This window comes from Xenopus tropicalis, chromosome 2 (genome assembly GCF_000004195.4).
Source record: "Xenopus tropicalis strain Nigerian chromosome 2, UCB_Xtro_10.0, whole genome shotgun sequence".
Lineage (NCBI taxonomy): Eukaryota > Metazoa > Chordata > Amphibia > Anura > Pipidae > Xenopus > Xenopus tropicalis.
Genome location: NC_030678.2, coordinates 166625090 through 166645356, shown reverse-complemented (window position 1 = coordinate 166645356; position 20267 = coordinate 166625090). Strand labels below are relative to the sequence as shown.

The 20267-nt window shown below is 42.8% G+C and overlaps 1 protein-coding gene across 6 annotated transcripts in view; it reads left to right on the top strand.

Moving 5' to 3' along the window:
* The window catches only part of fat3 (FAT atypical cadherin 3), a 334300-nt gene that overhangs the window by 13636 nt on the left and 300397 nt on the right, over positions 1 to 20267 (top strand). The gene's annotated exons all lie outside the window — the stretch shown is intronic.

Sequence of the window (20267 nt, the reverse complement as noted above, 5' to 3'; positions counted from 1 at the left end):
CTTTTTAAAGCAAACATTGGGCTTGGGTTCCCCGTCTCACACTAAATCCCTTTATCCATTGCCGGCGAATATGTCGTGTTATTTCTGTAACAGAAGATCGCAGCTCTTTCTCGCAGAGCCATAGGGGGAAGATAAACATCCTCGTGTTATTCTCTTACTTGTAAATCCTAGAAATCTGATTGCGACTGGGATTTAATGGATAGAGGTTAAAATATGTAGTTGTGTTTTAGTCATCACCGAGGTGTTCGGGGGATATTCCCGTCTGAGGAGATGGGAAACAAAGTGGGGAAAGTTCTATAGATCCAGGGTTTGTGTATGAAGGAGCTGCAACTGCTTCTGGATAAAATACTGTAGTTTATAGAAACTGATAGAGAACATGGAATTCTTGTTGGGTCACTGGACATTAAAGGGGAAGCAAACCCCTCTTCAAAGCAGTATCAAGGCAACAATACTTGTGCTAGAGCGCCAGTTCCCTGCGGCCTATGAAGGAAAGGGGCAGCCAGTCAGAAATGAGGAGGCATTTCTGACAAGATGCCTGCTCATTTCTGATTGGCTGCCACTCTCTGCTGAGTGGGCAAGTGTGCCACTACAGATGAAAGTATATAGTAAAGTGGCTTTTCAGCATTGCCTACTTCCCTTTAAACTATCTCAGGCTTATAAATAAATCTATAGATTTTCCACCTTCACTAGGACGTTGTACTAACTCAGGCTTATCAATGAATCTGATTGTAAGCTCTTTTGGGCAGGGCTCTCTTCCCCTCTTGTATCGGTTACTGATTGCTTTATATGTTACTCTGTATGCCCAATGTATGAAATGCAGTAATTCCTTGTAGAGTGTAAGCTCTTTTGGGCAGGGCTCCCTTCCCCTCCTGTATCGGTTACTGATTGCTTTATATGTTACTCTGTATGCCCAATGTATGAAATGCAGTAATTCCTTGTAGAGTGTAAGCTCTTTTGGGCAGGGCTCCCTTCCCCTCCTGTATCGGTTACTGATTGCTTTATATGTTACTCTGTATGCCCAATGTATGAAATGCAGTAATTCCTTGTAGAGTGTAAGCTCTTTTGGGCAGGGCTCCCTTCCCCTCCTGTATCGGTTACTGGTTGCTTTATATGTTACTCTGTATGCCCAATGTATGAAATGCAGTAATTCCTTGTAGAGTGTAAGCTCTTTTGGGCAGGGCTCCCTTCCCCTCCTGTATCAGTTACTGATTGCTTTATATGTTACTCTGTATGCCCAATGTATGAAACCCACTTATTGTACAGCGCTGCGGGATACGTTGGAGCTTTATAAATAAATGTCAATAATAATAATAGATTTTCCGCCTTCACTAAAACGTAGTATTATTTCCCCTTTAAACTAACTCAGGCCAATAAAGGCGGAGAAATGTTGAAAACATGTCGCTGACACTCTGGATATATATATATATTTTTAACAATGACATGCCAGATACAAAGGGCTCCAGTCGGAGACGTGTTGCCAAGCGTTCCGCTAAAGCGGCTCTCGGACAGAAAGCCCGACCAGGCGCGGCGAGGTTACGACTTTAAGCGCTTAAGTCTTTTCGCAGTCATTCATTTGGCAGCTGTCGCCGTCGAGCAGAGGAGATTTCACCTGAGTTTGTTTTTTCTAATCATTCACACGTTTTTATTAGAGGAATTTTTTTCCCCCTCTTTATTGTCCCAGAGGAAGGGGCGCGGGAGGGATGTGGATATTGCGGAATATGTAACGCGGGGAAAACTGCGTGCGTCGGCTGTTTCTCCGTTGTTTTATGGTAATTTATTCTGTTTGATTTAATATGTCCCAGGCAGACTCCTGAATCTGTAGTGGTTTGGTGGTTTAACTCTTTGCTGAACCAGGAACCCTCTTATGGGTGGAGACTACATTTCCCAGCCTCCCCTGCCAGCACACTGGGCTGTAAAGCTCCTGTCCATTGACCCAGCGGCCTGTACTAGAGGCTATAGACCTTTCTATTCTTCAATTCCATCCAGCTGACACCCCAAACGATAACCCTGGAAAGAGATAGAGCTTCACGCTGCCCACTTTTACCCAAATATACTCCCATAATCCACTGTAAGCCCCACCCCAATCTATTTTGCCCCACCCCTGTCCTGGTTAGTTGTAGATTGAAAGGTATATTGTAAAACTGAAACCACGTTTTTTTAATGCAACACATTGGGCAAAGTTCAGTTTTCAGAGGCAGGTCACCATGTTTTTACCCACAGTGCATCATTTTCCCCAGAATTCCAATCAGTGGTATAAGTGTTTGCAGCCTTCAGAGGGTGCTGGGGTGCTGGCACACACATACAACCCTACCCGGCGCCACCCATCTGTGTGCACACCTACCCACCCCTTGTGTCCCCCATGTCCCCCCAACTATCATAATACCCTGACTGTACCCAGAGTTTCTTCAGGATAGTATCATTATACCCCAACTGTACCCAGAGTTTCCTCAGGATAGTATCATTATACCCCAACTGTACCCAGAGTTTCCTCAGGATAGTATCATTATACCCCAACTGTACCCACAGTTTCCTCAGGATAGTATCATTATACCCCAACTGTACCCAGAGTTTCCTCAGGATAGTATCATTATACCCCAACTGTACCCAGAGTTTCCTCAGGATAGTATCATTATACCCCAACTGTACCCAGAGTTTCCTCAGGATAGTATCATTATACCCCGACTGTACCCAGAGTTTCCTCAGGATAGTATCATTATACCCCAACTGTACCCAGAGTTTCCTCAGGATAGTATCATTATACCCCAACTGTACCCAGAGTTTCCTCAGGATAGTATCATTATACCCCGACTGTACCCACAGTTTCCTCAGGATAGTATCATTATACCCCAACTGTACCCAGAGTTTCCTCAGGATAGTATCATTATACCCCAACTGTACCCAGAGTTTCCTCAGGATAGTATCATTATACCCCAACTGTACCCAGAGTTTCCTCAGGATAGTATCATTATACCCCGACTGTACCCAGAGTTTCCTCAGGATAGTATCATTATACCCCAACTGTACCCAGAGTTTCCTCAGGATAGTATCATTATACCCCAACTGTACCCAGAGTTTCCTCAGGATAGTATCATTATACCCCAACTGTACCCAGAGTTTCCTCAGGATAGTATCATTATACCCCAACTGTACCCAGAGTTTCCTCAGGATAGTATCATTATACCCCAACTGTACCCAGAGTTTCCTCAGGATAGTATCATTATACCCCAACTGTACCCAGAGTTTCTTCACAATAGTATTATTGTGTGGATTTGAACTCAGGCCCAGTACTACAGGTCCGATCCATAAGCGTTGACCTTGATGAATTTGGGCTATTTTTGTATGTCACCCCTGAGTAGTAAATGCCCTTTGATATTTGCCCTTTTTCCTTTACATCAAAGCACACAGAAAATCAAATCACTGAGCAAAATAGAAAGCAGATGTTTTTACCTGCCGGTAATAAATCCATTTACGGTATATGTAGATTCATACGTTAACAATGTCCAATGACGTTTACACGTGTATACACATCTGTAACATCTGCGGAACTACTTTTCCCGGCTGGATTTATTACGAGTCGGCGGCGTGAGTGAACGGTACCATCTCCGGTTCAAGGGCTCCTTTGTAGAGGTGACATAAATAAAGCAGAAATAGTCCCGCCGGGTCGGGTACAAGGCACTGAGCGCGTATTGCTACCGGAATCCGCCGACCTGTGGGATTTCTGCTTGTTCCATTATATTCTCTGACGCGCTATCTGTTTTCCACATTATGAAACCTGAAACACTGGCCGACAGTCAGGCACTTATCAGCGGAACGGCGTGGCACTTTGTAAAAGAGAGAGAACAAGTCTCGCACCGGAGTTTCACGTTTTTGCTTTGCAAGCGATACGTATTTTTAGGGAAGATTATTTTTAATGTTTTTCGACCCAAAAAAATCCAGCTGTTAAAATGCTGGGATTATTGTGTCTCCGGGAATAAGGGGCCTATTGTATTACTCTTTTGTTCCCAAGCTATAGAGGTTACGGCTCATTTCGGTTTCTGTCCTTGATGGTTACTGAGGGGGTACTTGCTTAAAGGCATACTGACATGGGAAAACATGTTTCTTTCCAGCAGAATCCTGCATTGTAATCTGTTTTTCATAAGGGTGCCACAGCCATGTGACTTGTGCTCTGACAAACTTCAGACACACTTTACTGCTGCGCTGCAAGTTGGAGTGATATCCCCCCCCCCCTCACCCCCAGCAGCCGATCAGCAGAACAATGGGAAGGGAGCAAGATAGCAGCTCCCAGTAGGTATCAGAATAGCACTCAATAGTAAGAAATCCAAGTCCGGCTTGGGACTCCTCCAGTTACATGGGAGTAGGAGAAACAATAGGTTTGCTGAAAGCAGTTCTAATGTGTAGCACTGGCTGAAAGCTCAGACTCAGGCACAAGGCACTGAGATGGCACCTACACACCGATATTACAGCTACAAATACATTTGTTGGTTCAAGAATAAAATGTTAAATGGTGTCATTTAGAAATAAAAAGGACCCCATTCAAGTCATGACTGTATCCCTTTAATATAATTTGTTGAATGCACAATGTGACTGAGGTATATTTAGGTTCTAATTCCAGAGGTCGGCAGTCATTAACGGGTGGTAAATTATTAACTAAAGATTCAGAGATCGACTGCCATATACAGAAGGAAGGTCACAGGGTGGTTAGCATTGATGACTTGCACAGCCAAACATGGTTTCTGCTGCCCGAGGCTATTATACAAATACTAATGGCCCATAGAACTTGGTTATTGTACATGTTGCATTTTTTATCTTTGGTTAAAATGTAGCATTGAAGAGCTTCATAGGAGGAGGGTGATTTTTGTGTTAAGGGGGGGTACTTTAAGATGTTTTTTACACAGATTCGTTTAAAGTATCCCAGTGCCAATTCCATGTATAATACCCCAGAACCCACAGCAGGATAAATACAGTGCCAATTCCATGTATAATACCCCAGAACCCACAGCAGGATAAATACAGTGCCGATTCCATGTATAATACCCCAGAACACACAGCGGGATAAATACAGTGCCAATTCCATGTATAATACCCCAGAACCCACAGCAGGATAAATACAGTGCCAATTCCATGTATAATACCCCAGAACCCACAGCAGGATAAATACAGTGCCAATTCCATGTATAATACCCCAGAACACACAGCGGGATAAATACAGTGCCAATTCCATGTATAATACCCCAGAACACACAGCGGGATAAATACAGTGCCAATTCCATGTATAATACCCCAGAACCCACAGCGGGATAAATATAGTGCACATTCCATGTATAATACCCTGGAACCCACAGCAGGATAAATACAGTGCCAATTCCATGTATAATACCCCAGAACACACAGCGGGATAAATACAGTGCCAATTCCATGTATAATACCCCAGAACACACAGCAGGATAAATACAGTGCCAATTCCATGTATAATACCCCAGAACCCACAGCAGGATAAATATAGTGCACATTTCATGTATAATACCCTGGAACCCAGAGCAGGATAAATACAGTGCCAATTCCATGTATAATACCCCAGAACCCACAGCAGGATAAATATAGTGCACATTCCATGTATAATACCCCAGAACCCACAGCGGGATAAATACAGTGCCAATTCCATGTATAATACCCCAGAACCCACAGCGGGATAAATACAGTGCCAATTCCATGTATAATACCCCAGAACCCACAGCTGGATAAATACAGGGCCAATTCCATGTATAATACCCCAAAACACAAGGCAGATAAATACAGTGCCAATTCCATGTATAATACCCCAGAACCCACAGTAGGATAAATACAGTGCCAATTCCATGTATAATACCCCAAAACACAAGGCAGATAAATACAGTGCCAATTCCATGTATAATACCCCTGAACCCACAGCTGGATAAATACAGGGCCAATTCCATGTATAATACCCCAAAACACATGGCAGGATAAATACAGTGCCAATTCCATGTATAATACCCCAGAACACACAGCAGGATAAATACAGTGCCAATTCCATGTATAATACCCCAAAACACAAGGCAGATAAATACAGTGCCAATTCCATGTATAATACCCCAGAACCCACAGCAGGATAAATACAGTGCCAATTCCATGTATAATACCCCAGAACCCACAGCGGGATAAATACAGTGCCAATTCCATGTATAATACCCCAGAACCCACAGCAGGATAAATACAGTGCCAATTCCATGTATAATACCCCAGAACCCACAGCAGGATAAATATAGTGCCAATTCCATGTATAATACCCCAGATCACATTGCAGATAAAAACAGTTCCAGTTCCATGTATAATATCCTGGAATACATCAGGATAAATATAGTGCACATTCCATGTATAATATAATACCCCGGAACATATAGGAGGATAAATGCAGTGTCAGTTCATTGTATAATACCCCAGAACACAAAGCAGAATAAATACAGGGCCTAGTAGTATTACTTATGATGCAAACACTACTTGGCCCAGAACTGGGTTTCCTACCAGAGATAATGGCTCTATATAAATAACAATAATTATAATATATGTCTGTTGTAGGAGAATTAAACCCCAAGTTCCCCTGGCGCAGGTACTGATGTGAGTGGTTAAGCAAGATGTCATGACTGTATAAATAAAGGAACAACATAACAATTTCACGCTCTTATGCTTTCTACTTAATACTCCTACTAACAGATGGATTATTATTTTTGGTGGGCTACTAAACATCTGCTAACTGTGATACATGAATTAACTGTAGTTTGCAGAACGGACCTAAAGTCTCCACAATGAGGGCATTCATCTCTATTTGTAACTGTGCTAGGAACCTCACCGACTGTGTACAAACTGCCATTGTGGGGAACCTGAGGTCACATAGTGAAGGTCCAGGTCATGGAGAATGTCTCCTGCTGCCGTTGGCCTGACCACACATGCATCGATGACATATTGATGCGTTATAGAGATAGATGTATTGCCTTGGGGAGCAACATGGCCATTGGGATATTCATCTTCAGTAGATAAAATAAATACCCCACAAAGCTGGGAATGTTTCTACAGATCCCCAGGAACGATGGATCCACAAAACTCTACACATCAAGGAGTGTCTGCACTAAACCCTGAGAAGACACTAACACTGGGCAAATTTGCCCATAGGCAGTAACCCATAGCAACCAATCAGTGATTGAGTTTTTTCAGCCAGCTGAACATTTTGATTGGTTGCCATGGGTCACTGCCCATGGCTAAATTTGCCCAGTGTTAATAAATGACCCCAACTTTTATTAGTGTTTCTAGAGACCATCTCCCATATGAAGAAAACCTAGAGCCTACTGATTATGACCATTTAGTATTACCAGACTGTACCAATTGGTACATGCCCAGCCCCGTCTTTGCTGATCTTAAAAGAAAGGATTGTATAGATTGTAAGCTATAGATTTGTATATATAGATACTATAGATCCATATAGATTGTAAGCTCTACGGGGCAGGGACCTCCATCCTCTTGTGTCTTTGACTCTTAACTTATTGCAACTGTTTTTATCTTGTATCTATCTGTATTTATTGTTATACTGTGTATTTATCTATTATTATCTTTAACCCCCTGTTTGTATTAATGTATGCTACTGTACAGCGCTGGGTACATAAGTAGCGCTTTATAAATAAAGATATACATACATACATACATACAAAGGGGGTCTAGGGGAAATTTTATAAAGTGTTTTATTTTTTTCCTGAATAGGCACCCGTCCCCCTAACACCCTTGGGTGTAAAGTACTACTCCTGTGGGTGCAACCTGTGAGTGGAGAAAACTAATTTTTGCACTTTACACCCTGCCCCACACTTTGTAAATAAGGCCTAAAATGTCTGTTCTCCCGGCTATTGTATACAGCAGTAAGCACCTCTGTTTTTTTAATATAACGGGGGCATAATCGGCGGCACCCACATAAACACCCCCACTCAGAATGCAGCCGTCAAACAGGTTTGGAATTGGAATGACTTTATTATCACATGGCGGCACGAACTGGCAGCGCGCTGGGCGCTTGTTTTATCAAAGCTTGATAGCAAGTGTTTGTACAATGCAAACTTTGGCAGCCATTCAAACCCACTGCCATTTCCTAATTCCAGGAGTGCTGTGCCATTGCTACGTACAGCAGTTAGGGCTGTGGGAAAACTAAATAGAAATGTGCGCTGTTTATTCAACTGCAGGCTGGGGTTAAAGACGGAGCCCCGAGCAGAGGCATGCTGGGAGTTTTAGTTCACTGATGGCTACTCTGAGTATACACAGCCTTTACTTTCTGTTCCCCTTAATACAGGTATGGGATGCCTTATCCGGAAACCCGTTATCCAGAAAGTTCCGAATTACAGAAAGGTCATCTCCCATAGATTCCATGATTTCCTTTTTCTCTGTAATAATAAAATAGTACCTGTACTTGATCCCAACTAAGATATAATAACCCCTTATTGGGGGCAGAACAGCCCTATTGGGTTTATTTCATGGTTAAATTATTCCCTTTTCTCTGTAATAATAAAACAGTACCTGTACTTGATCCCAACTAAGATATAATTACCCCTTATTGGGGGCAGAACAGTCCTATTGGGTTTATTTAATGGTTAAATGATTCCCTTTTCTCTGTAATAATAAAACAGTACCTGTACTTGATCCCAACTAAGATATAATTACCCCTTATTGGGGCAGAACAGCCCTATTGGGTTTATTTAATGGTTAAATGATTCCCTTTTCTCTGTAATAATAAAACAGTACCTGTACTTGATCCCAACTAAGATATAATTACCCCTTATTGGGGGCAGAACAGCCCTATTGGGTTTATTTAATGGTTAAATGATTCCCTTTTCTCTGTAATAATAAAACAGTACCTGTACTTGATCCCAACTAAGATATAATTACCCCTTATTGGGGGCAGAACAGCCCTATTGGGTTTATTTAATGGTTAAATGATTCCCTTTTCTCTGTAATAATAAAACAGTACCTGTACTTGATCCCAACTAAGATATAATTACCCCTTATTGGGGGCAGAACAGCCCTATTGGGTTTATTTAATGGTTAAATGATTTTTAGCAGACTTAAGTGGAGACTTATAGAGATCCAAATTACGGAAATATTCCTTATCTGGAAAACCCCAGGTCGGGAGCATTCTGGATAACAGTTCCAATACCTGTATTTGCTTTAGCCAAGTGGCCCCGAAGCAGCCCCTCTATCTGTTTAGTTACTGCCCTTGCTAAATTTCACACGGATATTTCTGTGCCTTTTACTCATCACTGAGATAGAGAAATGGGTTTGAGTTTGTTCACCTTTTGGTTCTGTTAATATTTATTCTCCCGTAGAATGTCTGCCCGGACTTTTACCATCCATTTTTATGAAATGGATATAAAGGACAGAGGAAAATGCCTTCTTCTGAGACTCATTTTAATAAATGGCTATTATCCCCCCACTGCTACTATAGGCACCATCTCTCCCTACTATACCTGCTATCCCACAGCCCCAGTCCCTTCCCAGAGGCTATTATCCCCCCACTGCTACTATAGGCACCATCTCTCCCTACTATACCTGCTATCCCACAGCCCCAGTCCCTTCCCAGAGGCTATTATCCCCCCACTGCTACTATAGGCACCATCTCTCCCTACTATACCTGCTATCCCACAGCCCCAGTCCCTTCCCAGAGGCTATTATCCCCCCACTGCTACTATAGGCACCATCTCTCCCTACTATACCTGCTATCCCTCAGCCCCAGTCCCTTCCCAGAGGCTATTATCCCCCTACTGCTACTATAGGCACCATCTCTCCCTACTATACCTGCTATCCCACAGCCCCAGTCCCTTCCCAGAGGCTATTATCCCCCCCACTGCTACTATAGGCACCATCTCTCCCTACTATACCTGCTATCCCACAGCCCCAGTCCCTTCCCAGAGGCTATTATCCCCCCACTGCTACTATAGGCACCATCTCTCCCTACTATACCTGCTATCCCACAGCCACAGTCCCTTCCCAGAGGCTATTATCCCCCCACTGCTACTATAGGCACCATCTCTCCCTACTATACCTGCTATCCCACAGCCCCAGTCCCTTCCCAGAGGCTATTATCCCCCCACTGCTACTATAGGCACCATCTCTCCCTACTATACCTGCTATCCCACAGCCCGAGTCCCTTCCCAGAGGCTATTATCCCCCCACTGCTACTATAGGCACCATCTCTCCCTACTATACCTGCTATCCCACAGCCCCAGTCCCTTCCCAGAGGCTATTATCCCCCGACTGCTACTATAGGCAACATCTCTCCCTACTATACCTGCTATCCCACAGCCCCAGTCCCTTCCCAGAGGCTATTATCCCCCTACTGCTACTATAGGCACCATCTCTCCCTACTATACCTGCTATCCCACAGCCCCAGTCCCTTCCCAGAGGCTATTATCCCCCCACTGCTACTATAGGCACCATCTCTCCCTACTATACCTGCTATCCCACAGCCCCAGTACCTTCCCAGAGGCTATTATCCCCCCACTGCTACTATAGGCACCATCTCTCCCTACTATACCTGCTATCCCACAGCCCCAGTCCCTTCCCAGAGGCTATTATCCCCCCACTGCTACTATAGGCACCATCTCTCCCTACTATACCTGCTATCCCACAGCCCCAGTCCCTTCCCAGAGGCTATTATCCCCCCACTGCTACTATAGGCACCATCTCTCCCTACTATACCTTCTATCCCACAGCCGCAGTCCCTTCCCAGAGACTATTATCCCACTGCTACTATAGGCACCATCTCTCCCTACTATACCTGCTATCCCACAGCCCCAGTCCCTTCCCAGAGACTATTATCCCACTGCTACTATAGGCACCATCTCTCCCTACTATACCTGCTATCCCACAGCCCCAGTCCCTTCCCAGAGGCTATTATCCCCCCACTGCTACTATAGGCACCATCTCTCCCTATTATGCCTTCTGCATTCTCCCCATTTGGACCCCCATCAATACAGCTCTGCAAGAACCCTAGACAACTCAGCAAGCTTTATTATTTGAGTCCTATTGTTCTGGCAGATCTGCTGGTTACTCTGTCTCATTCCTTTTCGTTCATGGGGGGAACTGATTTTTAACACATGAACAACTTCCCCGCAGTCGGTATTGGAGAGAAAACATGCTTACAGGTTGGAAATGTTTGCTGATGAATTAATATTTGACATTAGCGGGTGTTGTATGGAAATATTTTCAGCACTGGAAATGTATTCATAACGGGCCGCTGAATAGAAGCTGAGTCCTTGGGGGCATCTAGAATTACAATTATTTAATGCTGAGTGGCTCGTTTTACTGATTGCTTCCAGCTAACTGCCAGATCAGTGATACAGTTGTTGCATTGTCTTGCATTTTATTTTATTTATTAGTTGTGAAAGCTATTTTCTATAAATGTACAAACATACACAGATATGGTTTTTCAAAAGCAATGAATAATCTGAAACATATATCCTTATCAATAGCACTCGTGGGCTAATTCACAAACCATACAAATATCTACAATTATAAAATTTCATCTTTCTCTGGAAAAATCTAATTCCGCAGGCGTCGGGGGGAGAATTCTGTAATATATTTATTTATTTATATCTATAATCCTCGGAGGAAATGACTAGGAAGCTAGGAATGTTATTTTATTTATCACTTCACCATAATTTCATATATTGCTGTGATTTCAGTCGGAGCATTTGGCTGGGGAAGAGAGGGAACCGTAACTTTTTAATTGTAAACAAACGTATACATTCTGCAGGAGTAACATATGGACGCGTTCGCTTTCCAGCCAACCTTTTATGTTCTCACGTTTTATCTTTTTCCAGCGACTTACTTGTGACCCCCGTAATATTTTTCTTTAGTCTTTTATTAACTGAGGGGTTTGGAATAAAGCGTCCAATGAAAACAATGTGTACACTCAGTGGAAGAAGGAGGCTGGAGGGGTCATTCCAAATGAGGACTGTTGAGCGTCTCGGCGATGAAATGTAATTTTTATAGGTGGGCGAAGTGAGCAGTAGATATTGGACTTTTTTGGTTCAGCAAATTGGGGTTTTATCCCTAAATCCCACCATAACTGAAGCCAAAAGGCATTCTTTGCAACTCTCACCATAACTGGCCTTAGGCTGCCCACCCTAGCCACTTCTACGCCAGCTTCATAGTGAGGGAACTGATGCTCTACAGCAGGGATCTCCAAACTTTTTTACTCGGAAGCCACACTTAGATGTAAAAAGTGTTGGGGAGCCACAAAAGCATGGAAAAAGTCCTTTGGGGGTGCCAAATAAGGGCTGTGATTGGCTATTTGGTAGCCCCGTGTGGGCTTCTAGCCTGTAGGAGGCTCTGCTTGGGGTAAAACTGTGTCTCTGGGCTTCCATAAATTGTCTCCAACCCAGAACTTTACAAAGGGCACCTACTTTGAGACTACTGGGAACAACATCAAAAGGGGTGGGGAGCAACATATTACCCCCGAGTCACTATTTGGGGATCACTGCACTAGAGCTAACATTCAAGATCACCCCCGTTTTGCTATCTACTCATGTTTAACATGGATCCCTCAATATCTTGGTTGTTAAAGCTTTTCACTAGGAGTGTGAGAAGGTTCTGATGTTTTAGATGCAGAAAGGGTCCAAAACTGACTTCAAATCCTTCTAACAGTGACCTGTGGCATAAAGTTACCGGTACCCATTCCAGGGGGACTGATCCCATTTCAGGCTTCCTGTTGCTGTGTAAAACTGACCCCACCCGCCTCTAAAATCTGTCCCTGGCGCAACAGAGCTGCCCCCTAGCCAGTTGTTGTTACGTCCTTCAAACTTACCGCACCAGGAAGAAATATTATTATTATTATTTTGGAACTTTTTTAGGGATTAAGATTAAAATATGTGGCTGTTATGTTGAGCGGGAGTATAGGTGGCCATACACCTTCCCCAAGCGAGCGGATCTTCGCATGATATCCCCCACCTACGGGTGGCCGATATCGGGCGAATCCAGGCTAATTCGGTCGTTTGGCCCCGATTTCAGGCCAGATATCGGTTGGGCAGGCCCATCGTTAGGGCCCCTACACGGGCTGATTATCTGCCGAAGGGACCGATATTGGCAGCTAGAATCGGCCCATGTATGGCAATTGGGGAATGGCCAAAAAGTGGGCATTGCATAGGCCCCTTACTGCCCCCAGATTTCACTTTGGAAATCTGGTAAGCTTACTGCAAGTCTGGACTGGGGTTCAAAATAGGCCCTGGCATTTCAAATACACAGAGGCCCAAACAGCCCCCCAGCAGCCCAATAAATAGTGACTATGGCACCTTACAGCAGCCCCTCTGGCATTTGCCTGAACCCACAGATTGCCAGTCTAGGCCTGGGCCCTTGCAATGCAAGTACAAAGAGGCCCAAACAGACCCCCAGCAGCCCAATAAATAGTGTCTATGGCACCTCACAGCAGCCCCTCTGGCATTTGCCTGAACCCACAGATTGCCAGTCCAGTACACCCCTTTTCATGAACTTAACATATTCTGGTGGACTCAGCCTAATTATTTGGTGAGCTTTGATTGTCCTTTAGTAATAATATCCGGGGGTACCAATATTTTATTAAAGGGATACAGTCATCCAAAGAATAAAGTTTGCGGTTTTCAGAGATTCTAGCTATGTGAATATCAGAGCATATAGACTGTGATCTTATCCAACACTCCCTGTTTAGATCACTGCAGAATTCTGAGTGTCTGAGGAAAACTTGGCATCCATGGATGGTGTGATAAGACACTGCAAACAGATCCAGCTGAACACCATTACTTGCAACTGGTTTTAATACTGTATTTTTCTTAGTGCATATAAGGCTTATATCTGATAGGGAGGGTAGTTGCTTCTGCTTGTAGCTGGTTAGAAATTAGTCCTATTGTTTTTTTCCTTCCGGGTAAATAGTCTGTGGAGTGTGGTCATTGAAAATATACTGAACTAGAAAACAAGTACAGTAAGTGCAAATTAAATTCATAAAGGGAAAGAATCCCCCTATGATAGAGCTCTTATGGGGTTATGTAATAAAAGACACTACGTTTGCCCAGGAGTAGTAACCCATAGCAACCAATTAGCAGGAAGCATTTATTTGTATTTAACATCATATTGGTTGCTATGGGTTACTGTTCATGAGCAAACTTAGTGCCTTTTATTACATAGGAGGGTTAGAGTACATGTTCTAAAGCATAGTGACAGGTTCAGAGCCTGGGGTCACCTTGTAACAAGTAACTTCATCTTATGGAAGCCCAGCAGGAGCTGTAATGCGCTGTGTATCCTCTGGGTAAAAATAAAAAGTTGTATATAAATAACATTATATTACATTAGGATGCAGCAAAACAACACATAAATGCAATTTGTCACTTCTGTCGTATTGAAATAAAAACAGCCCTAAGGGGACTCTGAGAATAGAAAGATAAGGCCCATTAATTGTAAAAATACTAAACCATCGAAAATGTAATATGGTCTAGATGGGAAGCTGTCAGGAGCAGGGGGTTCTGCCCATTTATTCCTATTGTGTCTGTTTGCTGCATTGTTTGCTTTGCTCGGTGCTGCTGAAATATAATGGGACCCAGTAAATAAAGCAGTAGGCAGCTTTAATATGCCTCATAGTAACCCATTGTGCTCGCTCTTTGTTTGGACTTCATTCAATATCAGTAGTAGTTTATATTGCAATTCATATTTATTTGCTTTTTTTTTGTGGCTTCTGCAATATTAGCAGTTTTTAGCTCAGCAGCTCTCTTTTCCGAGTGACCCTGCAGGCATATTCAGTTAGCCATAGGCTCGCTGTGCCAAAAGTCGGCATTTATTCTCAGTGCAAATATTTATAAACCACTAAAAACGGAAAAGTAAATTGCAGAAGTTTTGAGAGAAGTTATTTGTTATTCTTTAACTCAAGGGCCAATCTCTGCTAGGGATAGGGCATTTAAGTAAAGGGCAGGCTGCTTGGGCATGATCCATTGCTTCTTTGGCAGCTAAAAGAAAACCCCAGCAGAAAATATGTGCCATATGTGCCATAAGTCTAAAGATGGCCGTACACATCACAAGCAGAATATCCAAGGCTATTGTGATACTAATATCTACAGTTAGTACTAGTGGTTGTATTTATAGTTTATGTATGTGTATAGATTGGTAGGTGTGGGTTGTGTGTGCTGGGTTATCTGGAAGGGTTGAACTTGATGGACTCTGGTCTTTTTTCAACCCTATGTAACGTCATACACACATAGAGATCCAAGGTTGCCAAACGATTGGCTCTTTCACTGATATGTGCACCTTGAGGTGGGCGATATCGGATTGATTTGAATGTTTGGGCCAAACAATCAAATCACGTTGATAGGATATAAGACCAGACAGGCCCATCTGAGGGCCAATAAACTGCCAACTGAGACCATGGACAGTTTTTATCGACCAGTGAATGGCCACCTTTACCCTTCAGAAGGCCCATACTGCCTACGTTCCTTTTGTTTATTTCATTTTGCCAGCCTTAAGGACAGCTCCTTGTTGTGCTCCAAAAAACATCTGCAGAAAATACACCCCATGTAAACCATTCAGAAGTCCAAAGCTGTTCAGCTTTTCCCCTTGTTGTGCTCCCGTTCTCCCCCGGGAGTCCTGTATTGAGGATCAATTTTACTCACAATTCCACTTTATCTTCTCTCCTCTAGCTAAACGTTAATTAGATGTTGCCCTCAAGACCATAAACCATCTTAGCAGCCCTTCTTAAAAAAGACTGATGTTTCCATAAAGTCAACCCTACAACAAGGGGGCATATTTCAAGTTGTATGAATTATAGGTGGTGAAGAGAGAACATATTTATGGCCTTGATGAAGACCTTGTGGGCTTGTTTATGGGTTTAAGAATATATTTATTGATAACTGATGTACATCCTGATTAATCAAATTGGATCTATATCTGTTGTTATGTCTTCATCTTTTGGTGAAGTTTCTGACGTCTAGTGATTTACCGTTATATCCTAAACGATCAAAGGGCACCATGTTGGTAGGTCTTCTTTCAGTGCAGTTGTTGACGTCTAATGACTTTATATCTTAATCGATCAAAAGGCAACCATTGTCTGTTTGGAATTCTTCTCCTTTTGTTGCAGTTGTTGGTATCTAGTGATTTAGCTTTATGTCCTGATTGATAGAAAGTCTTGTTCTTCTTTTGGTGCAGTTGTTGATTTCTAGTGGTTCAGCTTTATATCCTGATTGATCAAAAAAGAACCATTGTCTGTTTGAAATGTTTCTTCTTCTTTTGGTGCAGTTGCTGATGATATATATTGATTTGGCTGTGTATTCTGATTGATATAAGGTGGAACCATTGTCTCTTAGGAAGTCTTACTCTTCTTTGAGTGCAGTTGATGAGGTCTAGTGATTTAGCTTTATATCCTGATTGTTCCCACTGTTTGTTGGGAAGTCTTCTAGTTTTGATGAAGTTCTTGATGTCTAATGATTTAACTTTTTACGATGATTGATCGAGAGGGAACTATTATCTTTTGGAAAGTTGTCTTATTTTGGTGCAGTTGTTGTCTCCTAGCAATTGATTGATCAGAAGGGAACTATTGTATTATGGGACGTCTTCTTCTTTTGGTGCAGTTATTAAAGTCTAGCGAGTCCTGATTGATAGAAGGACAACCACCGTCTTTTGAAAAGTCTTCTTCTTTCGCTTCAGTTGTTGACGTCTGTTGATTTAGCTTTTCAACCCATTAGATTAAACGGGAACCATTGTCTGCTGTGAAGTCTTCTTCTTTCCGGAGCAGTTGTGGGGATTTACATGTTGCTTATGGGGAAGCCATTGTGCAAGGTCTTCTCTTGTGGCTCTAGATTTGCTCAGATTTTCATTAAAAACTGGCATCTCACATAAAGGAATGCCAGCGTGGTGTTTGGCACCGAGCGCATCTCTAGCTAAGTAATGCACTTAGCATCATTACAGACCTTAAATGTGCTCATTGAAGGCTCTAATTGCATTTTAAATTGGTTTGTTTTTCAGTTGAATAGGCGGGAATGCATAGAGGGATGAGAAAACAAAGTAAGGGGGGAAAAAAAGGCTTTCTTTTAATAAAAGTAGTCATTACTGCAGATTGCGACTTGTGCTAAGTAAGGCGGCACACAGGGTAGTTCATGAACTGTATTTTATTGTGTTAATCATTTTCACTTAAACCAAAGTGTAATCGTGGCGGCAAGTGGTGTCCTCAGAGTGCTGAGAATGGAACATTTCTCTCGCAATGATGAAGATATCAGCACTTCCCAAGCAAATAAATCACTTTTGTCAGTCTAGCTGAAGTGTTATTGAGTTTGACATGATTTTACTTGTACATCTGTCCCCCATCCGTTCTCACATGGCTTCAGTATTATTTCTCTGTTTCTCACAGGATATCTGCATTTCTCCAAGTGCTAAATTACCTATTTTTGACCAACATGACACAGCAATGGGCTGAGTTTCTATACATTAAACAGGATACTATTGTCCCATATAACCTACATTTTCTTTATATTTCTGTTTCATATTTATGCACTTCTGATTATTACATTCTCTTTCTAAATATGTCTACTTTTCATAGGACTTAAGGAGGCCATACATGTAGCAATTTCGATCTTTCGTGTGTCCATTGGTCGCATGAAAGAGCGTCCCTAGTGATGAGTGAATTTTTCGCCAGGCATAGATTCGCAGCGAATTTCCGCATTTCGCCATTGGCCGAAAAATTCATAGTGCGCCGAAAAAAGTTGCGGTCGCGTCCAATTGGGAGCGGTCGTGTCAATAAAGGGCGCAGTTGCGGGAAAATAGGCACGGTTGCATCAAAATAGGCACAAAATAGGCACAAAAAAGGACAAAAAAAGGACAAAAAAAGGCAAAAAAAGACGTGGGCAACAAAAAAAATTTTTCGCGGTTTCACAAATTTTGCTGTCGTTTCGCAAATTTTTAGGCAAAGAGAAACAGTACAGATTCACTCATCACTAATCGTTCCCACCCTCCACAGACATTCAGGGCTGAATCGTCAGATATGGAGGTACAAACAATAGAAATTGGCGATTCAGCCTTGAATGTAGAATTTGCTCGGGCGCCTTCAATGGCGCCCAATCAAAATCTTTTAACCTGGCTGATTGATGCAGCCTTCCGCGGTATCGGTCGCCTTGTCAAGCCGCCATACACGCATATACAAAAAGGGCTCCAAATGCACCGAACACAACGGCTTGCTTAAAACTCTATTTTTATTGCTCCATTTAAAAATGATACACATAATCATAGGCAGCCATACACGCACCAAATATCTAACTTGCATTGCAAAGCTTTATCTCAAGCCCTTTGCTAGATGCTACTGTTGAGGGCTAAACAACATTTAATGATGCAAAAAGTGGGTTGTAGAGAGGGTCTTGGAACACTATGGATTGACGGCGCACTGGGAAACCATTGGAATCTCTTACCTCTAACACTTTAGTCTCTAGGTGCATTTCACGTCATTACTTAGCACCGCATGTGTTCCAGTGATTGGCAGCGCACACATCCCACGTCCAAGAGTATTGTCAGTGAGCACAATTATGTGTGCCCATATGTCTTGATGCTGCTGTATGATTTTCCTTGCACCTGTTCTGTGTTGGTGCCAATGTGTCATTAAATTCCCCATTTTCAGTATTTTTCTTGCCAAAAGCTGGGTTGTGATTATTCAGCCCCGGCTCGAGCTCATTAATTTGTTGGATTTTGTGAATTTGACTCCTTTATGTACTATAATTTCTATTCTAGCTACCTCCCCTGCCATATTGCCTGTCTCTGACTTTGTTTTCGTGTCACCTGTCTGTACCTGACTTCTGTATCGCAGCAGAAAGTTTTCTGGTGTTGATGAAGACCAATGCTAGTTAGGGTTCTCCTGCATATGGAAGAGAGACTTCCGCCGTTCAGTCATTACAGTTTGCCTATGTCTTGCCATAGCTAAGGGATCCCCAACCTTTTATACCCATGAGCCACATTCAAATGGAAAAAGTGTTGGGGAGCAACACAAGCATGGATATGGTTCCTGGTGGTGCCAATAAAAGCTGTAATTGGCTACTTAATAGCTCCTATGTGGACTGGCAGCCTACAGAAGGCTCTATTTGGCATTATACTGGGTTTTTATACAACCCAAACTTGCCTCAAAGCCAGAAATTAAAAAATGAGCACCTGCTTTGAGGCCACTGGGAGCAACATCCAAGGGTCACGAGCCACTGGTTGGGGATCACTGCCATAGCTAGTAGTTCTCAGAAGTCAGTAATGCAACATAAAGTTCATTGGCCCCAAAATGATGGCCATGGGTGGATTGTAATGAAGGGGGAAAGGGGGGGGGGGCGTTGTAAGCCTTTCCAAATAAACACCTATACATTTTATACAGCAAACAGAATGAAGGTATTATACGTGAGGTTGCCATTGCATTTAGCCAGCCATTTGTTCTAGGGTTGTTGTACATGAAAATGGCATAGTATTTTGCTACCCTGTGTTCTGGGGATATCAAATATGGAATTAGCATTGTATTTGTCCTGCCATGTGTTTTGGGATGTATGAAATAGGCACTGAAGTTATCTTGTCATGTGTTATATATGAAACTGGCACTACATTTATCCCGCAATGCGTTCTGGGAGTTATTTTATATGAAAGCATCACTTTATTTATTCTGCCATGGGGTCTTGGTTATTATATATGTAATTAGCCCTGTCATATAAATAATATGTATTAAATGGGGCTCCCCCAACACAAAAATGACCCACAATCTATGGTTTCCCGGTGCTAGCTAAAGGTTTTACTGCTTACAGAAGAGACCAACTAGAGCTCTTTGTATATTTAGGGTTTCTACTCTCGTAACTAAAGGTCCCCATACACGGGCAGATTCACTCACTTGGCGATGTCACCAAGCGAGCGGATCTTCTCCCGATATCCCCACCTACGGGTGGGAGATATCGGGAGAATGCAGGATAATTCGATCGTTTGGCCCTGGGGCCAAATGATCAAATTATAACGACGGCATAGCAGAAGTCAATCCAACTAGATTTTTTAACCTGCCTGATCGAGATCTGGTCGATTTCAGGCCAGATATCGGTCGGGCAGGCCCGTCGGTAGTGCCCATACACGGGCCGATTAGCTGCCGAATCGGTCTAAGGGACCCATATAGGCAGCTAGAATCGACACGTGTATGGGGACCTTAAGAGAGAGAGCACTGGCCTATAATTTTATATTTCTATAATTGCCCGCACCTCAGAAGCATTTTAAAG